The sequence below is a fragment of the Schistocerca nitens genome, chromosome 11 (genome assembly GCF_023898315.1).
Source record: "Schistocerca nitens isolate TAMUIC-IGC-003100 chromosome 11, iqSchNite1.1, whole genome shotgun sequence".
NCBI lineage: Eukaryota > Metazoa > Arthropoda > Insecta > Orthoptera > Acrididae > Schistocerca > Schistocerca nitens.
This window is the reverse complement of record NC_064624.1, coordinates 142,318,773-142,342,065: the sequence shown is the minus strand read 5'-3', so window position 1 is coordinate 142,342,065 and position 23,293 is coordinate 142,318,773. Positions and strand designations below refer to the sequence as shown.

Sequence of the window (23,293 nt, the reverse complement as noted above, 5' to 3'; positions counted from 1 at the left end):
GAAATAATGAACCTACTGCAGAAAAACTTGCGTTGTATTACAACCACGAAGGTACAGTGAGATTAAAAGCAATCTCTCAAGATCAGTGCTTAGGGTAACGCATCAGCTAGTAAAAGCCTCTTTGATTTCTCTCACCAACTAAAAATGTCTTACTAAATCAGAACTGGTCCCATCAAGATTGTGTGGTATACCAAAAATTCACAAACCCGTCATTCCATTAAGACCAGTTGTTAGCGCTGTGGACTGTTCGACAAGCGTGACTGCCAAATACCTGGACAGTCTTCTACAGACCTCTGTAGCAAAAAAAGACGTATAAAAGGTTCAGTTCATTATACAAAAAATAGAATCCTTCATGTCCATCAGATATTAGCCCACTTAGACGTTCTATTACTGCTTACTATAGTTGCTCTTAATAAAACGATGTCACATATGGAATTTACACTCTTAGACAAAAAAAGGAACACTCCGTGAAGGAAATATCCGAAAGATACAGACAGTTGTAGTTGTGCTGTACATGAGCAGACAAACAAGTGGATGACTTATTCAAGAGGAAAGCTTAACAAGTTAAGGAAGTCAATAATGCGTCCGTATGTAAGCAATTTTTCATCTTGACATTGATTGACAGAGTTGTTGGATGTCTCCCTGAGCAACATCATGCCATATTTTGTCCAAATGCTGCGGTAGATCGTCAAAATCCCGACCTGGTAGGACGTCCCTGCCTATATTGCTCCAATTATTCTCAATTGGGAAGAAGTGTGGCAACCATGCTGGCCAAGGTAGGGTTTGGCAAGTCTAAAAACAAATAGTAGAAACTCTCCCCATATGCGAGAGGGCATTATTTTGGAAAAAAAGTTAGCCAAGAATGGCTTACCTTGAAGGCAGCAAAACGGGGTGTAGAACAGCATAGACGAACTGCTGTGCTGTAAGGGTACCACAAATTAAAACCAAAGAAGTCCTGCTGTGAAACTGGAAGGAACAGCTCATCAGCCGAGCAAGAAAAATCCCTATCGTTGGTTTTGTTATATTGATGACATACTTCGTTATATAGCCTCATGGACAAAAAGAACTCAGAATTTCTAAACTTTCCGAATGATATTAGTTATAATATAAAATCCACTATAGAAAAAGAGAAAGAAGTTGAAATATTTTAGAATGTACGGCTACTTAGAAAATCCACATATGTTAGACACAGAAGGTCTGCAAAAACCTCACTCACACATGTGGATACATTCACAAAAATTGCAGTCATTGTCCCAAACTGAAAAGAGCAGGGATGAGCACATTGGTGGGCTGGGCTTAAATAATATGTCACCAGAGTAGTTGGAGGAACGCTCCGACCATTTAGACACTACTTTCAGAATAAATGATTAATCTGAGAAAGAGATAAATAGGGCAATAAGTCCATAAAGGTATGGAGCTTCTCATGAAGAAGAAACAAAGATTTACTCCCATTCGTAAAAGCAGTCATGGTTCACATGATCAGAGTACGAGGAATACATAGTATTGATGCAGTGTTTATACCAATTACGAAGGAGCGTGAATGTTTTGAACACTGTAAAGAATGTACGGCCAGCACTTGGCACAGGAGGAATATATAAATTGTCTTGCGCACACAGTCAAGCACACATGTGTAGTGCAAAGAGAAGTAAAGATTTCTTGCTTAAGGAACAGAAGAGCAGTTGTCATCTGCGAAATAGCAATAAATCGGCAGTCGAAGAACATCCACTGGGACCAGGGAAACTAAAAATTCGTCTCTGCGATACGGAACCAATATTACTGTGATGGAATTTACAGAGAGGGCATTCAAATTCCAAAGCACGAAAGCCACTTTAACGGAAAGAAGAATGAGAGAAATTAGACTAGTTGCTGGCCTCAGTGCTGAATACAGAAACCAGCGCCAAGTGTTCCCCAGCAGAAGCTCGACAACACACGCACTCGTGACTCTGCGCTGTTAAGCAGCCGTCTGATGACATCACAGCCCGACTGTGGCAGGGATCCGAACAAACAGTTCAGCTTGTAGAGTTTATAGAAGTTTCAAGCTGCTGCCTGAGCCTTTATAGCCTCTGAAGATATCTCCAGCATTTGGAGACGAAACGTTAGAGACCTTTCCTTTTTTTTTTTTTTTTTTTTTTTTTTTTTTGTCATCAGTCTTCTGATTCTTTTGATGTGGTCCACCACGAATTCCTCTCCTATGCCGACCTCTTCACCTCAGAGCAGCACTTGCGACCTACGTCCTCAATTATTTGCTGGATGTATTCTCCAATTTCGTACCATGGAAGTCATTCCCTGATGTCTTAGCAGATGTCTTATCATTGTCTCCCTTCCACATATTCCTTTCCTCTTCCATTCTGCGCAGAACCACCTCATTCCTTACTTTGTAAGTTGACCTAATTTTCAGCATTCGTCTGTAGTACATCATCTCAAATGCTGTGATTCTCTCCTGTTCCGGTTGTCCCACAGTCCATGTTTCACTACCATTCAAGGCTCTGCTCCAAATGTACAGTCTCAGAAAATTCTTCCTCAAATTAAGGCCTATGTTTGATACTAATATACTTCTCTTGGTCAGGCATGCCTTTTACGCAGGTGCATATCTGCTTTCGATGTCCTCCTAGCTCCATCTGTCATCGGTTATTTTGCTGCCTTAGTAGTAGAATTCCTTAATTTGATATACTTCGTGACAATTAATCCTGATGTTTTGTTTATCTCTGTTCTCATTTCTGCTACTTCCAACTCCATTCGTCTTTCTTCCATTTATTCTCAATCCATATTTTGTACTCATTAGACTGTCCATTCCATTCAGTCCATCATGTAATACTTCTTCACTTTCACTTTCAGGATAGCAATGTCATCAGCGAATCGTATCATTCATGCCCCTTCAACTTGAATTTTAATCCCACTCGTGAACCTTTCTTGTATTTCCATCATTGCTTCATCGATGTACATACTAAAAATACGGGGGAAACACTACATCCCTGCCTACATCCTCTTTAATCCGAGCACCTCATTCTTGGTGATCCACTCTTATTATTCCCTCTTGGCTTTTGTACATATTGTGTATTACCCGTCGCTCCCTACAGCTTACCCCCGTTTGTTCAGAATTTCTAACACGTTGCGCCATTTTACATTAGTCAACGCCTTTTCCAGGTCGACAAATCCTATAAACGTAACTTTATCGTTCTTTAGTCTTGCTTCTGTCACCGACAGCAACGTCGGAATTGCCTCTCTGTTGCATTTACCTTTCCTAAGGCCAAATTGAAAGTCATCTAACTCATCCTCAATTTTCTTTTCCATTCTCCAATATATTATTTTTGTTAGCAATTTGGATGCAGGAGCTGTTAAGCAGGCTGTTCGATAATTGTCGCACTTGTCAGCTCTTGCAGTGTTAGGAATTGTGTGGATGATATTTTTCCGAAAACTAGATGGTATGTCGGCGGTCTCATACATTTTACACACTAACGTGAGTAGTCACTTTGTCGCCAGTTCCCCCCAATGATTTTAGACATCGTGATGGAAAGTTATCTATCCCTTCTGCCTTCTTTGATCTTAAGTCCTCCGAAGCTCTTTTAAATTCTGATTCTATTACTGGATCTCCTATCTCTTCTAAATCGACTCTTCTTTCTTCTTCTATCGCATCAGACAAATCTTCCCTCCTCATGGAGGCCTTCAATGTACTCTTTCCATATATCCACTTCCTCCTCCTTTTTTGACGGTGAAATTCCCACTGCACTCTTCATGTTAGAACCCTTTGCTAACAATTTCACTCAAGGTTGATTTGACTTTCTTATGCGCTGACTCAGTCCTTCCAACAACCATTTCTTTTTCGATTTCTTCACATTTTTCAGGCAGCCATTTCGTCTTAGCTTTCCTACCCATCCTGTCTATTTCATCCCTCAGGACTTGCATTTCTGTATTCCTGAATTTCCCTGAACATTTTTGAACTTCCCTCTTTCATCATGGGTAATAAAAGAAATACTTCAGTTACTTATTTTAATTCCCATGGTTTCTTCGCAGTTACTTTCTTTGTACCTATGTTTCTCTTTCCAACTTTTGTTATTGTCATTTTCAGAGATACCCATTCCTCTTCAAGTGGACTACCTACTGGGATATTCCTTGTTGCTGTATCCATTGCCTTGCAGATCTTCAAGAGTATCTCGTCATTCCTTAGAACTTCTGTAACTGACACATTTGCGTATCGATTCTTTCTGACTTATCTCTTAAACTGCAATGTACTGTTTATCATTACTATATTTTGATATGAGTCTATATCTGCTCCTGCGTATGCCTTACAATCCACTATATCATTTCGGAATCTCTGTCGGACCATGATGTAATCTAACTGTAGTTCCCCATATCACCCAGACTTTTCCAATTATACATCCTCCTCTTGCGACTAAGAGTATTCGCTATTACTAGCCGAAATTTATTACAGAACTGAGTTAGTCTTTCTTCTCTCTCATTCCCTACCCCAACCCCACATTCTCCAGTAACCATTTCTTCCACGTTTTCCCCTACAACTGCATTCCAGTCGCCCATGAGTATTGGAGTTTCATCTCCCTTTACGTACTGTATTACCCTTTCAGTACCTTCATATACTTTTTCTGTCATCTTAAGCTGCCGACGTCGGCATGTAGTATCTGAACTATCGTTGTCGGTGTTGGTTTGCTGTCGATTGTGATAAGCGTAACTGTATCACTGAACTGTTCACTGTAACACACTCTCTGCTCTACCTTCCTAAAGAATCCTACTCCCGTTATACTGTTTTCTGCTACTGTTCATATTACCATAATAGCAGGCCAAAATACGACAGTCCCGCCCCACAGCAGAACCCATGGATAGAGACCTGCACCGGTGCCTGGTCACCTACACAGCCTGGTACGACGATCCCCAGTCGACAATCGAAACCTGTACTCGCCTTTGAACACAAGCCCACTCCACTGAACCAGGTTCCGTTTCACGTGTCCCCTTAGGCAATTTCTTCGCACTCCAAGGTCCCAGGTAGTTGTTTATTGTTGTGGTCGCCTAGTGACCACATTCATCTAGTGGAACTGGCTACTTACTGACTGTGTCGACGAGCCTCCAAGTTGACACCAAACTGAGGGAGTACTTTTACAGATAGAGACTCCAGCAAAACACAAGCGGAACTGAGCCCACAGAGTTCTACCTCCATGATACAGAGGCACACAGGCAGTCATATGTGTCCCTGGATAGGACCAAAATTTCCTGCAGCTACTTCCTCAATTACTTTGGTGCCTCCCTCTTCCTGTCACTGTCATTTATGCAGAACTGCGCGGACCTGTGAAAGTCGTTTGGTTCTATTCTAAATCAACTGCACTACATTCCTGCAAAAAACTGGGAAGCAAATGCAGACAAAAAGACAACGCTGCAATTTCCCTTGGTTATTGAGCTGTTGCATATTGTGCTAAAGCGTTAAGGAGCCATGTTGACTATTAATGACATTGCTACAACAGCTCCCACTTAGGGGTTGCATGTTCTGTCACATTTTGTCCCTGCTAATCTCACAATCGAGGATGCCAAGGTACTAATTCCTAAGACAGGGTGCAATAAGTATTCAGTCCAACTGAGTAAGGTAGCGCAGTATGGTCTTTCTTGTCACGAAAGACCAAGATTGAACCTCATCCAAATGGCACAGGAGAGACATGGCAGCGTCTTGAAAACGTGCTATTATAGTGGAAGTGCTGCTCGTGACTATGGCGCCAAGGAGCAGACGGTGAGCCATGTTGTGGGGGAGCGCCCACTGCATGCCTTTGAAGGCGGTCTGCTGTGCTTGTCCAATCATAGTTCTGGCTGCATGTTTGTATGTGAATTCTTGTATTTCATCAGAAATGATCAGTTCACCAGCCTTAATTTACGCCAGAATTCCTGTCTGACACCTCGATTCGTCTCTAATGGGCTGGCGACCTCTATCAATGGGAAACGTAAAAGCTGGAGAAGGGCAAGTTCAGTTTAGTTTTCACTATTCTAGTCTACAAAATACAGTCAAGTTTCAGAGTATCATCTGTCACATAAGCTGACTCCATTTTATTTTGAAAGGTTGAACAACATGGAATGGAACGTGACAACGCTGCAAGCGGATGATCTGAGGCATCATATCCTGTCCCAGTCAGTGCGTGCTGTTCGGCGCCTCACGAGAACCATGGTCGGCAGGTTGAGATGTGGGAGGTGGCGTCATGTTCAGTTTAAGTGGAGGAATGAACCTGGTGAGTATATTATTTGGAAGTTCGTTATTGTTAAATAAAGTGTAATGTGCTCATTTAGGTATTCTATAAAAACTCTCGTCGATGCTTATGAACACATGATGATGGAGTTGCACCACATTTGAAAATTCAATCCTAATGACAGTGCATAGAAATAAAAACATAAGAACTAAATAATAATCACACTGGAGGAAAGAAACAGTTACCTAATCACAACCGATTGCATCTAACAAGAGAAGATCACCAACCTGGTCTGATATACAAAACGCACACTTGCCAGGTGTGAGCCCCAGCTGTCTATGTCGCGCGGAGATTTGGACCACGATTATGACTGTACGCAGTTAAGACCTTCTCACCACATAGCTTTTCAACGCCCGTGTTCCACTTGTTTCTGGCACGCTCCGCTGCGTTCGCCCATTGTCGGAGCTCGAACTACTGTGAGTAAGAGGTTCGCGTTTATAGTGCCGGTGAACCGACAACCGACAGTGCAGCACCTGCAGGAGCAGTATACAGCGACGGTCAAATTGCCACGTTTAAACTTCAAAGCTCGCGACTGTTGTGACCGGTAAGCGTCGTTATATGTGGCTATTCGACTAACTCTTACACGAGGCAAAAGAAACTCTATGAGCGTTTCTTTGTGCTACTATTTGTACCTTGCGATTTAGTTGCGGCAGTCATAGAGAAGACCCGTTAAATGGAGAGAGGATGGTGGTGACAATGATGACGATACCCTTTCACCACGATCATTTTCGTCAAACAACTTCATTGGCACAATGCGACGGAGACGTAAAATCACGAACTGACTGTTTAGGAAGCTTGCTTTGAAGAAGTAATGTTGTCAGATTTCACGTTGCCTCTGTCCGTAACAGAGATCTGTGTGTGTGTGTGTGTGTGTGTGTGTGTGTGTGCGTGCGTGTGTTTTATGAAAAACTGCTGCAGAATATGTCCTAAAATATTGCTAAACAGTGTTGACCATATATGCGCATGGCATTGAAATACTATCTGCTCATATTGCTTACCCGTTTTTCACGTTAAATAACATGTGTTCTACTTGAAGAACAAAGTTTCGAAACACATGGGGCAGACGTGACCGGCTCCACACACGTCTTCCCACACTTGCGACATGAAGCGGGTCTGAGGGCTCTGGACGTCACCCCGCTGCACAGTACTCTGCACTCGTGCATCAGGCAGCTGCAGTGGGGCGGAGCCAGTGGCAGGCAACCTGCATTGAAGACGTCTGAAATGAATATTATCTTAAGTCTGGCCATTTATTTTAAGAGAGGGCGGGTGTTTGGTATCTAGGGTTGAGATCTCACAAGTGTACGTTTTTCTCCTTACAAAACAAGGTCTAGTTAGTTATGTTTATGTGGAAGGTTCCAAGTAAGAAGCATGAAGGTTGAGGACAGATTTCATTCGATGTCAGATAAGGAGAGATCATGCTGACACAGCAGTAGAGCACACCGCCTCTAGCCTCGACAAGGGCCTGAGTTGGCCGACAAAGAGAGTCCACGAGTCTCTCCAGTTGTGTCGTGTTCAGCTGACGTCACTCAACAGGTCCCGTAGAGCCGCCAGATCGCAGGGACGTTGAGACCGCCGCTGTCCACACGCTGGTGCCAGACGTTTCCTGTGAGGCTGAGACCGGATGGCTTAGCGGGCATGCCGGGATGCGGCAGGACGGCTGAGTGGTCGTCCAGCCAGGAGCGTGTCCACGCGGCCTGTGAACTAGAGATGGGCAAAACTGTTCTTTTCAGAGATTGGATCAGAACTGTTCACTCCCTGAAATGAATTAGCTCTTTTTCATGACTCACCACTCATTTACAATAGAAAATAAATGGAAGGCACATTGCCCTTTAAACTTGGTTTATTCCAGTACTATACCTGTATTTTGATCTTATTTGATCCTATTTTGAAGTAACACAGATAATGAGTAAGAATTTTGTATTGTTTATTGAAATTTCCACGATATGACAGTTTTTGATTATTGATTTATTTTGCACTATCGTGGTTTTTTGGGTGATCAGAAAATGTTGTAACTTGAGATTTACATTAACAATATATTTGGCTATAATGTATTAAAATTTCATTAACCTCATACAAATACATCGCAAGCCATATATTTTTAAAGTGAACGTTTCCTTCCGAAGACGCCTAAAATCGCAAAATCCGTACCAGAATAAGAAAAAAAAAAATATAAATTTGACTGTAAAACGAAAGTGCTGCATATAGCCTTACGCAGAATAAAACAAGGAAAATATTGGTGTATCACATTTTGCGATACGTTTATCGGTTCGCTCGTAATTAAAGCGTAAATTCGAGTGTCCATAATAAAAATCCTATGGTAAGAGGAGTCATCAGGAACCTAATCTAATCAGTTTAAACAAATAAAAATAAAATAAAAACGATTGATGTATACATAACATAATAATGTAATATACATAGCGGTATTACTACGAAGAACAATATCCAGTGGGGACGAACTCCGATGCAGAGGCGCTGAGTCGAGCAGGTCGAGCCGCGAGCTGTATTACTGCATGAGCTGAGACGCAGAGACCAGAGTAACACCTGAGTCGCTTTGCTCAACGCTCTGGCTAGAGTCGAGACGGTGGGGTGAGCGTTGAGCGGGTGAGTTCCGAGGGTGGGGGGAGCGGTGAACTCACCCGCTCCGAGACAAATCGTCCATTCCCTTGCGAGCAGGTTTTTGCAAGTAGTTCCTATGTTATCCGCTAGGTGTCTCTCTGTCCTGTTGCTCGCATCAACTGCCCAGAGGGCAGGACGTGCGACTGAAACGATCGCTGACAGAGTGCGATGCGAAGTTAAGCTGCGCCAGACACTGCACACGGCAGACGACGCACAGAGACGGCACGGCATATGTGAAACACGAAATCCAATGGGGCACTGCACAGTGCAGGCAGCCAAGGTAGAAGCAGGGCAGAGGCCGGCGCTGGCTGTGTTGTGTGGCGTGCACTGTGCTCTGACCAGCAGAGGCGCTGCTGATATGCTCCGTCTCTCTCTCTCTCTCTCTCTCTCTCTCTCTCTGCCGTGGGAAACGTTTGGAGCTACCGTTCTTTTTTTCTGAATCACTGATTGTTCACTCCTTTGAAAGATTCAACTCTATGAATTAGTTCAAGAGCGGATCCCCCATCTCTACTGTGAACACGGCTGCTGTCTTGGGAGCGTCCCCAGGGTACTCAGCATGAAGGTAGCGCACAGGTCCCGATTAAAAAATTACTATGCGATGCGATGCGATCTAGACTGCTCGCTCACTGAACTTCAGCACAGATCTCTGACACGTGACGTTTTAAGATTCCCGTTCATTGTCGTTGTGATAAAAGTGAAAATGCAGGAAGGTACTGTAACTTTTACGAAATTTTTAGACCTTTAACGCCGTACGCTACAGAGCGTACGGGGATCCACTACACGATGCCAACCCCAGCAGAACAGACACTAAGAGTCGCAAGAAACGACAGAGCCCGTGTCCTTAGAAGTAGTGTAATGTGCGTTATAAAAAAGTAGCGGAATTTGGCACATTGTGTACATTTATTTACTTCTTAATGCGTTTATTCCACCTGATAAAATTAAGGCATTCGTGCACTCTCTTACATATAACCTGACATCTCAATGAGTCAACATTACGACATGCGAAGTACACGAGCAGCACACGGTAGTGATAATTATACTACTTCTGCTAATAACAACAACAAAAACAGTGGAGACACATAAGAACACACGTTTCTCCTGATGGGACATGCACAACTGTTGATACACATCCCAGTGATAAAATCAACTGCTGACGTACAATTTTGCAACTGTAGCAGGTATTATCACTGATGACAGAAATTAATGTATGGCGTTTCATAAATTCCACATGTTATGCTTTATATCAGAATACACATACTACAAAATTGTAACTCTGCATCTTTAAGTTGACTTAGATGTAAAACAGTGTAACTGTTTCAAACTGTGGATGCATTACTTTTACATGTTTGTTCGCCTTCCTTTTAACAAATTACATAATGATAAAAATATCAAAACTTTACGTACTGCAATTACATAACATTATGGCTTCAGTACAAACAGTCATGATTGCACACGACGTTTGGCCTTGGAGCGGAGTGGAGGAGAGGGGAGTCCCTTTCTCTCTCCCTCTGTCGCTCTTTGTTTTAACTCGCAACCGTCGGTAGCTATCGAAAACTCTCGCTTCCCCACGGGAGGTATGCTTCGAAAAGGATCGAGGCACAGGAAAGTTCCATCTGAGGTTACGTCCTGGCGAGACTCTTGTTAATACTCGTACTTCTGTATTTATGGGAAGAATTGTCCGATTATCTACAGCTAGAAGTCGAAATCTATCGTTTTCTAAATCCTGCTCTTCGACTGTGTGGCTCGCCTAGGGCCAGATATAAGCTCAGATGTCAACTGAATTGCGATGAAGAGTGGATTGAAGTTTAAGAGAATGGTCTGGAAGAACAAAATGCGGAAAGGAGTGGGACACTAAAGTGCAAAGCAATCACGAAATTCATTTGAATTTCTCTTGGTCTGTAGATATTACGTTGATGAATACCACACAGGCGGTTCATTTGAACAGAAATGGACACCTATGAAAAGGGCATCGTAGAAATTGGACAAACAAAGATAGATATAAGGAGGTAACGGAAAAGAAACCTTGGGAAACAGAAAAAAACACAGCAATTGATCAGCAAATCATTGGCGAAAGTGTCAACCAAGAATTATTGAAGTTGGCGTCTAGAATATACGAGAATGGTGGTATACCATTAGACACAACCATGAAGATAAGAGCAGAAACTTGCAGGCCTATCGCACAACTAGCTAAACACCTCATGTATGGAATTTGTCGACAGGACTAATATATACAGACGAAAGGAAAAGATAATAGAGAATATGATAGATGACGATCATTTTGACTGTCAGAAGGCTAATAGCATGAGAGGGCGGTACGTCTGATATTGTGACTGATGAGAGAAACAAAACTTGGAAAATAAAATGGCCACATTCATAGACCCCATAGACCTAGAAAAAGCATCCGGAAGTGTAAACATCTGCAAGATGTTCGAAATATTGAGAAAAATGGGAGTAAGTTGCAAAGAAATACGGGTGATACGTACAAGAACCAAGAGGAAACAATCAGGTTGCATGACCAAGAACAAAATACTGTCCCATCTTCCTACCAAAGCGTTTGGTATGTTCCATTCTTCACCGATTCTGCTGAGAACCTCATCATTTTTTCTTTTATCAGTCCATCTAATTTTCGACATTCTTCTCTAGCACCACATCTCAAACGCTTCGATTCTCTTCCGTCCCGGTTTTCCCGCTGTCCATGTTTCACTTTCACAGAATACTGTGCTCAAAACTTATGGGGTAGATTTTGGGAAAGTCACCCAGAACTGTGGGTCGGGGGAAACTTACTGACTGTAAGAGAGATGAGATGAGATGAGATGAGATGAGAAGGGAAGACTAATTGTTGAGGACTGCATCGGACGAGATTTGAAAACCTAAGAGTTTAAGACAAAGTGATATGCACGACAGAGATTACTGCTAAAACATTGATCACAAGTTATTAAGAGTGAGAAGGTAAGCACATTGTACATAACAGAGGTGGGATGGGGCGGTGAAAAATAGCTGGGAATGACAATGAAAGATGCAGGAAACTGAAACGGAGTGAAGCAAAGAGTAGTTACAGTGATAAAAAGTTGGATGGCGAGAACCAAGGACACATTGTAGAGTTAGTTCTCACCTACAGAGTCCTGAGATACTGGTATCTGGGGGAGGAATCCAGGTGGTGAAACAGGCGCTGGTGTCACGATTGTCACATTGCAGACCATGCTCTGCAACAGGATATTGTGAGTTACCAGTATATACCCTCAGCCTATGCCCATTCATCCTAATTGATAATGTGATGGTAGTCATGCCTATGTAGAAGGCTAAACAGTGTTTACGCAGTAGCTGGAATATGACTTGTATCTTTTCGCAGCTGACTCTCCCTTTGATAGAATATGTTTTGCCAGTTACAGGGCTATTATAGGAGGACACACTCTTGTTAACTCGAGATCAATGTTTTAGCAGTAATCTCTGTCTTGTATATTACCCTATCTTCCACCTTTAAGCTCCCTGGATGCGGTCCCCAACATTCCTTCTCACCTTGTACGGTAAGTCTCCTCTGACCCGCGGTTCTGGGTGACTTTCCCAAAATCTACCTCTTTTCCCCGTTTTCCTAGACCTGTCCCGTCCTTTTCCTTAACCCTTCTTCCTTTCGTTTCAACCCTTTTACCTGCAGAAGGAGCCACTGGCTCCGAAAGCTTGCCAATCACAACAGTTTCTATGTGTGTTCTGCCGCTGCTTCGTGAGTCGATTCTTTTATCTATCCTATTAAATAATTTTACCAATGATTGTTTGATTTCGTTGTTACAAAACTGACAGTTGATGTTAGTTGACTTCGTTTGGCTGTGAACATCCTCTTTGAATGTTCTTCTCTACTCTTTATGTTCTCTTTCATTTTTCCATTATGAATTAGTTTGTCCTTGGTTAAAATGGCTCTGAGCACTATGGGACTCAACTTCTGAGGTCATTAGTCCCCTAGAATTTAGAACTAGTTAAACCTAACTAACCTAAGGACATCACACACATCCATGCCCGAGGCAGGATTCGAACCTGCGACCGTAGCAGTCTCGCGGTTCCAGACTGCACCGCCTAGAACCGCACGGTCACTTCAGCCGGCTACTTTGTCCTCAAGGTAGCAGAGTTCTTTCAGTTCGTCTTGATCCTCGTCTACAATTCTGACAAGTTGAACACTGATCTGATTTCTGCTAGACCTCATTAATTTAATCTTTCTTTGGTTTAGTCTTAATACATAGTCTACCCATTAGATTGTTCATTCTACTCAACATCTCCTACTGTTAACTCTGACTTCCATTGAGAACAGCAATGACATCAGCTATTCCTGTCACTGATAACCTTTCAACATGAATTTTAATTCCATTTCTGAACCCCATTTTTAATTCCGTCATTGCTTCTTCGATGTACAGATTGAATCGTAGGGGCGATTGGATGTATGTCTTTTACCTTTCCTAACCTAATCTGTTTGTTATTGGTCTTCCTACTTTATCCTCTTGTTTGATGTACCAATTGCACGTAACCCTTCTTTCCCTAGAGGTTACACCCATCTCCTTAGATTTTCGGAAATCCTGCAACATTTTAAATTATCGTACGATTTTTATCTAACTACAAATCCTACGGACATGCCTAGATTTTCCTTAAGTCTCGCTTTAATCATCAATCGCCAACTGAGAAGTCCTTCGCTGATGCCTTTATCTTTCCTAAAACCAAATTGATCGTAATCTAGCACTTCCTCAATCTACTTTTTCCTCTTATATACATATTCTTGTCAGCAACTTGAGTGTGAGAGCTCTTTAGGTAATTGTGCGGATGTCCTCGCACTTATGTGTTCAAATTCAAATGGCTCTGAGCACTATGGGACTCAACTGCTGAGGTCATTAGTCCCCTAGAACTTAGAACTAGTTAAACCTAACTAACCTAAGGACATCACAAACATCCATGCCCGAGGCAGGATTCGAACCTGCGACCGTAGCGGTCTTGCGGTTCCAGACTGCAGCGCCTTTAACCGCACGGCCACTTCGGCCGGCTTGCACTTATGTGTCCTTGAACATACAGAACTATGTGAATGATATTCTCAAGAGATACTGATTGTTTATCTGGAGAACCAGTTTGAATAATAATTTGGCTTCCAAATTTCTGAACAATTTTCGAAATTCCTAAGAACTCTTCCATATGCCTTCCACATGATTTGATCGTGAGTCTTCCTAACCCCTGTTTGTTTCTGTGGGCTGGGGAGGTAGGCATCTCGACGACCGCTGCTTCCCGTGACGTCTCACGAGGCCACCTGAGGACAGAGCAGCGTCGACCTGACCGCCACAGGCAAAAGCGACTCCCGCCGCTGAACACCACAGAACGCCCTACACTGTGCTGCTTGTGGTGTGGTGTCAGTGCTAGCCACAGATCTCAACCCAGGTTACACCGGTCTGTCTGTGATGGCTGGTGAACTTCTCCCAACCCGTTGCTATACATTCTGCAGTCGTTAACCTACAGCCAGATGCCAGTGTAATGTGTCGGTACGATGTTCTCAAGTCCCTCATGCCGATGATTCGTTTTTTTTACAATGTCATTAAGATGCATGTTCTTTGGACTTTCTCTTTTGCGATTTGCGCTGAGTAATTCCAATAGCATTAGGAACAGAACAAACATCGTGTACACACATCATTCTCCATCTGTAGCAATGTCTTTTTTGTACTGAAAATAGGCTCGCAAAAGAACGAAATGCCAAAAATCTGGCACAGGCATAAAAATAATGCAGTGTTTTTCTTAAAGACATTGTGTCTGCCATTAACTGTAACATTATTTGTTTTCACGACTACATTTTCGATCCTATGCCCTTTATACAGGTATACAGAAATAACCGAAAAGTGAAGTGCAGATGGCATGTATAGAACGCCACTATCATCCCATACATGAGGCAGTTATATTACAAAAAATGCTAAAAACAGCACATCACTTGCATCGGGCCACTGGAGGTGTCAAAATTTACAAATCTTCTGACGTGTGTATATCTCACTGTTGTCTCTGTATGCTGAGTCTCCTAACTGCGAGTGTACATCAACTTTAGATGAGCTCAAGGATCATAGCAATGGCATAAGGTAGATATATTGTTACTGATGTTAACATCACTAACATGAATCCCCTCTAACCACTGTTCATGCTGTTTATACGACAACTGAGGCGGTTGGTGGGGAACGTATTCACAAGTCGTTTCTTCTTTGCCCTTAGCAGTGATTGTACATGCCGCAGTAAACGTTTTATACCAGAGTATCTTAATATCGTGTTTACATTTGTTAACAAAATTTGGCATTCTGTTTACGATACAAGCATTTGGTGTAAAGAAATAAGATAAGACATTTCTTTATTGTGATAGTGCGTAATAGTACATATGGTATCCATCGTCAAAGGCATACAGTAGCTTGGCTGCTCATAAAAACATGGCAGTAATAATCATATATATATATATATATATATATATATATATATATATATATATATATATATATATATAATTTTACATGTGTATTCTTTGTACCACATTAACATCACAAAAGTATAAATCGCATTCACAACAACTTTCGTACATGAATTGATCCGGTGGACAAATAAAAAGAAAAAGGAGTACAAAAAGTGAGATAAAAACATGTGATGGGATACTTGTCACAAATTACAGAACATTATGTGTATCATCATGTAATTGTAAGATGTACTGTTAATATGTAAGGTACTGTACCAGTACAAATGTAGTGATACATTTCCATGGTCCTTAGAAAGTTTAGGCCGAGAATGGCTTTTTCAGCTACACTTGCAAAACACCTTATTCAATTTTTTACTGAATTACTGAAATATATTACTTATGTTAAAATAGATACATCCTAAATATAAAAACGTGTATGAGTGGACATAATTCTTCCTCATTTCCATACATATCATACATCTCACGGCACGGGAAACGTTGTAAAGACTACTCATATTATAAAACCAGCATAGACACTATTCTGTGCAAATCGTTACGTCCTATGCTTTTCAGTAAGTCAAAGTCAAATAGCCAAACTATACATTCTCATTTATGTTACTTTCTATTATTAGCACGTAAAACTGACTGGAATTTATCTCGAGGTCTCTTATTTCTTAAATCTGTCTTATTGTTGGGCAAGCTGTGTGGGTGATTTTTGAAACAGTTGTATATTTCCACTTCTTCACGTATTTTGATACTTCTACCCTTAGGTTAATTTTTATTACTGGATCTACGTTAGGTGGTGGTACTCCTCTCTCTTTGCTTGATGTGCTCTTTAAATTTGTCGCTGGAATATGAGCTTTGTAACGTCCGGTCAAGGTGTCCGTGCTGTAACTCATACGATTACTGACATTGTTTATTGATCTAGTTTCAAAAGGTAAATGCTACCTGCATACACTTTGTGGGTGCAGAAAGGGAAAGCTGTGCTTCCTACAGAAGTCCGATCCACTGGCCTGTTCACCAGTCCGTCGTCTCCCGTCTTGTGCAGAGCTGCAGGCCCAGGCGGCTGTTTTCCGGGAACGCCACTCCAGCTACGGGCGGAAGTTGGCGCAGCTGCTCTCCCTCGGTGCGACGCGCACCTCGCAGCTGTTGGTTCCCCTCGCATTCGAACGAATGGTAAGTGGAGTTTTTTCCTCCTCTTATAAACTGTATTATACGTACAGGGGGTGAGAAAATGACACACACCATCTGGCCAGTTCTTGGAGACTGTTTCCCAGTTTACCTTCTTCACACTGTAGCTATCTTTGGCTCTCCAGTTCTAATACTAACCTTCTGGAAGAATTCTGAACCAACCTCTACTTCTGTGAGCCTTTTGGGGCTATGATACAGGGAGGCTAAGATCGGAATGGTTAGAGATCGAAGAAAATCGTCTGTATCTTTCTTTTCTCGTATGCGCTAGCTATTTCTTTAACAGATTCAGATAACTTTGCATCCAATCCTGCTTTACAAGCTGAAGCATGTTAGCTTCATATTTAGTGGAGAGTGGTCTGGAGTCTCAGTGTGGCATTTCAAGTCTCCATCAGCATCTTCTCTTCCTAAGAATCTCTACTCCATATGGAAGGAAAATTACTTCTGCTCGACGTGGAGGTTCGTCAACTTCAAATCTCGTAATGAACCTGTATACATACCACATAATTCATACAGTTCGTTACAACTGCTCAAACTCTTCCCACCTTAACATGCACGTGACCATTTCCCAGCACTCCATGGCCAGACGATAGCGCAGCTGACACTTGTGGCTCGACGCCATTGGCGGCCCCCTGTGCTCACCACTGCCAGCCAGTACTGTCCGTGTGACACGGCAATGCCCCAGCCGCCGCAGCCACAGAGGACGCGCGTCAATAACGAAAACCTGCAGTTGGGGTCCACCAGTTAGCGCGTGTTGCGTCTGCGAGTGGCTCTGTTAAAGGCACTGCGATACTAGTCACAACCAGAACATTTTATGAATATGTCAAGGCCAATGAAAATCTCTGTCAGACTAACGTGAAACCGGATGCTGCTTTCTGAGAGCATTCATCTCAGTCGTTAGCCTTTCTGCACGTGTCTCGTGGCCTAACTCGAACCATTATCGAGTCTGAATTCTCTGTCTATGATTTATGAACACTACCACCAGTGATTTTCCCACTACCGAGAATAAAAGCTATGTGAACACATACACTGGACTCGCATTCGGGAGGACGACGGTTCAATCCCGTGTCCTGCCATTCTGATTTAGGGCACGGCCGACTTCCTTCATCGTCCTTCCCTAATCCGATGAGACCGATGACCTCGCTGTCTGGTCTCCTTCCCCAAACAACCCAACCTTAACACATAGAATGGCCACTGTGCGTTATGACTGTTTGGATTCTGACAGTAGTATACATGGAAAGTAAAAGGACGCAGTATGATCTGTGTCTTTGTGTAGCTTTTTGTGGCGTATGTAGCAACGTGCCAGTCCCTACAGTATCGCTTGAGCCTCATTTTGGATCCTTTGAGAAGAGAATTAGGCGATACCTGTTTTAGTGAACTGAAAAGGTTCTGGGTAGATTAAATCTTTTTTCTATAAATATTATGGATGTTTGCTGGATGGTAATTTCAGAGATTGATAGTTGCGGGTTCCGTATTTAAGAATGGCTTCTGCCGACATCGTATCATGTCCTGTCATTGCATCTTGTTTTCGTTACCATCATCCATGCATTTCACTGCAGCAAAGGCAATTTACCTGATACGTATCCAACATTTTGTAGAATTAGTACCTCACAGCTTGCGAGAATGTTTAAAGGACGGCTTCTTTATTACATTTGCGGTGCAGCTACACTTCGTTGATCATACACTGCACCTGCTTAGAAAAAGTGTAATTGCGAAAAGTTATTCCGTGAAACCACTGTTGTACAGATAGTTTCGATTTAAAGACACACTTTGCTTTCTGAATGAAACTTAAGTCTTCAGACAGCTGCAGCAGTCTTGAGGTATTCGTATTCGAGATAATTCCTCTCGTGGTTCTTCACTACAGCCCTGCAGAGTAGTACGGCAAAGCGTGCTGTGGCCCAGCTAACGACGCAGCTTACGATTTTGACTCTGTGCCCCTGGTAACTGGGCTCTCACATAATACTGTGTACAAATATGTACGTATGTATGTATAGTCAGAATAGTTCAAATGGCTCTGGGCACTATGGGACTTAACTTCTGAGGTCATCAGTCCCCTAGAACTTAGAACTACTTAAACCTAACTAACCTAAGGACATCACACACATCCATGCCAGAGGCAGGATTCGAACCTGCGACCGTAGCAGTCGCGCAGTTCCAGACTGAAGCGCTTAGAACAGCTCGGCCACACCGGCCGGCATAGATTAGGTCAAGATGGCAGAAAGCGCAGTGGCGCCATCGCAAGGACTACGGGTTCAACGTTTTGGAAGGTGCCGATTCAAAAGTGTGCAGCACCTTCCAATTCACTGCTCCTGCACAACGAGGGAAATTCTGAATTTTTTTTATCGTTTCCTGTACTGCTTATCGACGTATCGGTAAGAGTCGACTGCAGCCACGTGTCACCACTACAGTGATTTTGGGTTGGGCCGTACGCCGGGCCCCCTACTGTGTGGACTCGGCCCGTGTCCCCCGCTGGCCTCCCTCGCCCTGTGTTGTTGTGACGCCCACAGCCGGGCTGGCGGAAACTGGAAGCGGCTCAGACCACAAACGGGATGTTAGCTGCCCGCTGACCGCTAACCGCACGCTGTCACAGCGAGGACGTGACGCACGTCCCACACACACACACACACACATGTAAACGCGTGCAGTATTCCTGGCGCACATCCGCAAAGCTCTACTCACGCAAATACGAATTCGAGGCGATAAATCGCGATCCCGCCTAGAACCGGTCGGCCATGTATGTATGTATGTATCATCATCATCATCATCATCATCATTTAAGACTGATTATGCCTTTCAGCGTTCAGTCTGGAGCATAGCCCCCTTATACAGTTACTCCATGATCCCCTATTCAGTACTAACATTGGTGCCTCTTCTGATGTTAAACCTATTACTTCTAAATCATTCTTAACCGAATCCAGGTACCTTCTCCTCGGTCTGCCCCGACTCCTCCTACCCTCTACTGCTGAATCCATGAGTCTCTTGGGTAACCTTGCTTCTCCCATGCGTGTAACATGACCCCACCATCTAAGTCTGTTCGCCCTGACTGCTACATCTATAGAGTTCATTCCCAGTTTTTCTTTGATTTCCTCATTGTGGACACCCTCCTGCCATTGTTCCCATCTACTAGTACCTGCAATCATCCTAGCTACTTTCATATCCGTAACCTCAACCTTGTTGATAAGGTAACCTGAATCCACCCAGCTTTCGCTCCCATACAACAAAGTTGGTCGAAAGATTGAACGGTGCACAGATAACTTAGTCTTGGTACTGACTTCCTTCTTGCAGAAGAGAGTAGATCGTAGCTGAGCGCTCACTGCATTAGCTTTGCTACACCTCGCTTCCAGTTCTTTCACTATGTTGCCATCCTGTGAGAATATGCATCCTAAGTACTTGAAACCGTCCACCTGTTCTAACTTTGTTCCTCCTATTTGGCACTCAATCCGTTTATATTTCTTTCCCACTGACATTACTTTCGTTTTGGAGATGCTAATCTTCATACCATAGTCCTTACATTTCTGATCTAGCTCTGAAATATTACTTTGCAAACTTTCAATCGAATCTGCCATCACAACTAAGTCATCCGCATATGCAAGACTGCTTATTTTGTGTTCACATATCTTAATCTCACCCAGCCAGTCTATTGTTTTCAACATATGATCCATAAATAATATGAACAACAGTGGAGACAGGTTGCAGCCTTGTCTAACCCCTGAAACTACTCTGAACCATGAACTCAATTTACCGTCAACTCTAACTGCTGCCTGACTATCCATGTAAAGACCGTTAATTGCTTGCAAAAGTTTGCCTCCTATTCCATAATCTTGTAGAACAGACAATAACTTCCTCCTAGGAACCCGGTCATATGCCTTTTCTAGATCTATAAAGCATAGATACAATTCCCTGTTCCACTCATAACACTTCTCCATTATTTGCCGTAAGCTAAAGATCTGGTCCTGACAACCTCTAAGAGGCCTAAACCCACACTGATTTTCATCCAATTGGTCCTCAACTAATACTCGCACTTTCCTTTCAACAATACCTGAGAAGATTTTACCCACAATGCTGATTAAAGAGATACCTCTGTAGTTGTTACAATCTTTTCTGTTTCCATGTTTAAAGATTGGTGTGATTACTGCTTTTGTCCAGTCTGATGGAACCTGTCCCGTCTCCCAGGCCATTTCAATTATCCTGTGTAGCCATTTAAGACCTGACATTCCACTGTATTTGATGAGTTCCGACTTAATTTCATCCACCCCAGCCGCTTTATTGCACTGCAATCTATTGACCATTTTTTCCACTTCCTCAAATGTGATCCTATTTCCATCAGCATTCCTATCCCATTCTACCTCGAAATCTGAAACATTACTGATCGAATTTTCACCTACATTGAGCAACTCTTCAAAATATTCCCTCCATCTGCCCAAGGCATCCACAGGATTCACCAGCAGTTTTCCTGACCTGTCCAAAATATTTGTCATTTCCTTCTTACCTCCCTTTCGAAGACTGCTAATTACACTCCAGAATGGTTTTCCAGCAGCTTAACCCATAGTCTCCAACCTGTTTCCAAAGTCTTCCCACGATTTCTTCTTGGATGCTGCAATTATCTGTTTGGCTTTGTTTCTTTCTACAACATAACTTTCTCTGTCTACCTGAGTTCTAGTATGTAGCCATTTTTTGTACGCCTTCTTTTTCCTTTTACAGGCTGCCTTGACTGTGTCATTCCACCAAGCTGTTTGCTTCTTCCTACTTTTACACACTACTGTTCCAAGACATTCTTTAGCCACTTCTAGTACTGTGTCCCTGTACCTTGTCCATTCCTTTTCCAATGACTGTAATTGACTACATTCAACTAACTGGTACCTTTCTGAGATCGCTGTTATGTACTTGTGCCTGATTTCCTTATCCTGAAGTTTCTCCACTCTTATCCTCCTACATATGGATCTGACCTCCTGCACTTTCGGCCTCACAATCCCAATTTCACTGCATATTAAATAATGATCAGTGTCATCAAAGAATCCCCTCTATGTATGTATGTAAATTAAAAAAATATTGTATTCGAAAAGGATTTCTTTTTTCTCTGGCACCTGCCATCAATATAAAACTTATAAAGGAGGTATTTCATTCAAAAAATATGAAAAAGAAGAAATACTGTATTGTGAAAACAACTGAAAGCTTTTTAATTTCCATTTTATCTCGTATTTGTTATATACGTAACAGTTTTGTTATTTCGTAATTGATTCATTACAATATACACATTCTTTTGTGAATAAGGTAATTTTTTAATTTCCAATGTCTATTAAACACTTATTAGTAACTCAGAGAGAGAGAGAGAAGTTTTCAGTGTGTACATATTTAGAACAGCAACAGCAACAGCAACGGCAGCTGAAAAACAATACACACACACAAACACACACACACACACACACACACACACACACACACACACACACACACACACACATGGACGCACGCAGTGTGCCATGAAACATTCATAATCTGAAACATGCAGTCAGAACTGTGACAAACAGCTCATCAAACTATTCCACACACACACCCAGTCAAGTGGAACACCTTTTTACCTTTTTACTAACAAATAAACCCACCCAGACACGTCAGTAAATAGTGTGGGTGCAGCAGATTTCCACACGTATGCCCCCCGATGAACCACTTGTGATCGTGGTAGGACACCCCTGATTCCAGCTGGAAGTTCAGTATATACCTCAGTACATAACCTGAATCGAAAGATCTCCTGATAAGCATTTGTGGTGCAGCGCCAATGCCCTAGAGGAGGCACCTGTTGAAGTCCCTGAACGTGAAAGTCTTTCAGGCTGTGCAAATCACCGTGTCTGTCATGCAGACTCGTGGGATAGTCCAGCTCTACCTCTAGGACATATCCCTCAACAGCATCAGCAGCCACTATTTGATCTCTTTCCTCAGTCTGGTGATTTCCCCTTTGGACATCCATGAGAGCCCTTGAAAAGGGAGACTTTGTTGCATTGTTTGCCTTTAGAGACAGTTTACATCCAGGTAAAGGATGAAACTGAAATCGTCAGACAACCTGTACTCCCCCTCGATTATTTGCAAGTTATTTGCCTTGACATACCTGCGCACACATTGGCAAAGTCACTCGTGGACCGCATGTTCCAGGAAGACATGCATCTCAACGTTGGTCAATAATTGGCTGCTGGCTTGTGTCTTTCTTAACATGGCATCCCACGAAATCTCAGCCATATGCTACAGAACGTCTCGAAGATGTTGTCGGTTAGATGTACATTGGTGTTCATCATTTTACATGTTCTGATAAATCAGAGATGCCGAAGTCCTGCTGTTCATTCACCAAGTGCCCGTTCTTTCCATTCATTATGGAAATGCCTCTTAGTTTACTAGAGAATCCAGATATTCGTATGGAAAGACCCTTTCTCCGTCACAAGTTGAAACTCTTGAAACTCTACATCATCGAGATAAGTGGCTCCCTTTGCTACGAATATCTTCAGGACGCGTTGGTTCAGCAAATTTCTAAAGAGACGTGAGCATGAAGCGTTGTGAATCCAGGAAGTGGTGTGATCCTCTGTGAAGCGGCATGTATCTGTCAACGGTGTCAGCAATGACACTCATCTTATCATCCTACTACCCAGACTCGTCAAAGTGCTGAACTAGAAAGTGGGCATCATGCTAACTGAAATTGTGGAAAAGATGGCTGTGTGCTGTGGCAGTTGGTACTTAAAGTTACACGGGTTGTCAGCTGCACTCTGGGACTTCCGGGGTTACGTGGCAACAGTCTGTACAGGGAGCTTCCTCACCTCTGTCC

The 23,293-nt window shown here is 42.7% G+C and overlaps 2 protein-coding genes across 3 annotated transcripts in view; both read left to right on the top strand.

The window, feature by feature from the left end:
- Nucleotides 1-23,293, top strand: part of LOC126212581 (uncharacterized) — a 656,804-nt gene that overhangs the window by 414,747 nt on the left and 218,764 nt on the right. The window lies entirely within an intron of this gene.
- LOC126212583 (uncharacterized) overlaps nt 4,919-23,293 on the top strand; it is a 235,906-nt gene continuing 217,531 nt past the window's right edge. The window contains exon 1 of the mRNA XM_049940013.1: nt 4,919-4,995. The gene's annotated coding sequence lies outside the window, so the exon portion shown is untranslated. The remainder of the gene's footprint in view (nt 4,996-23,293) is intronic.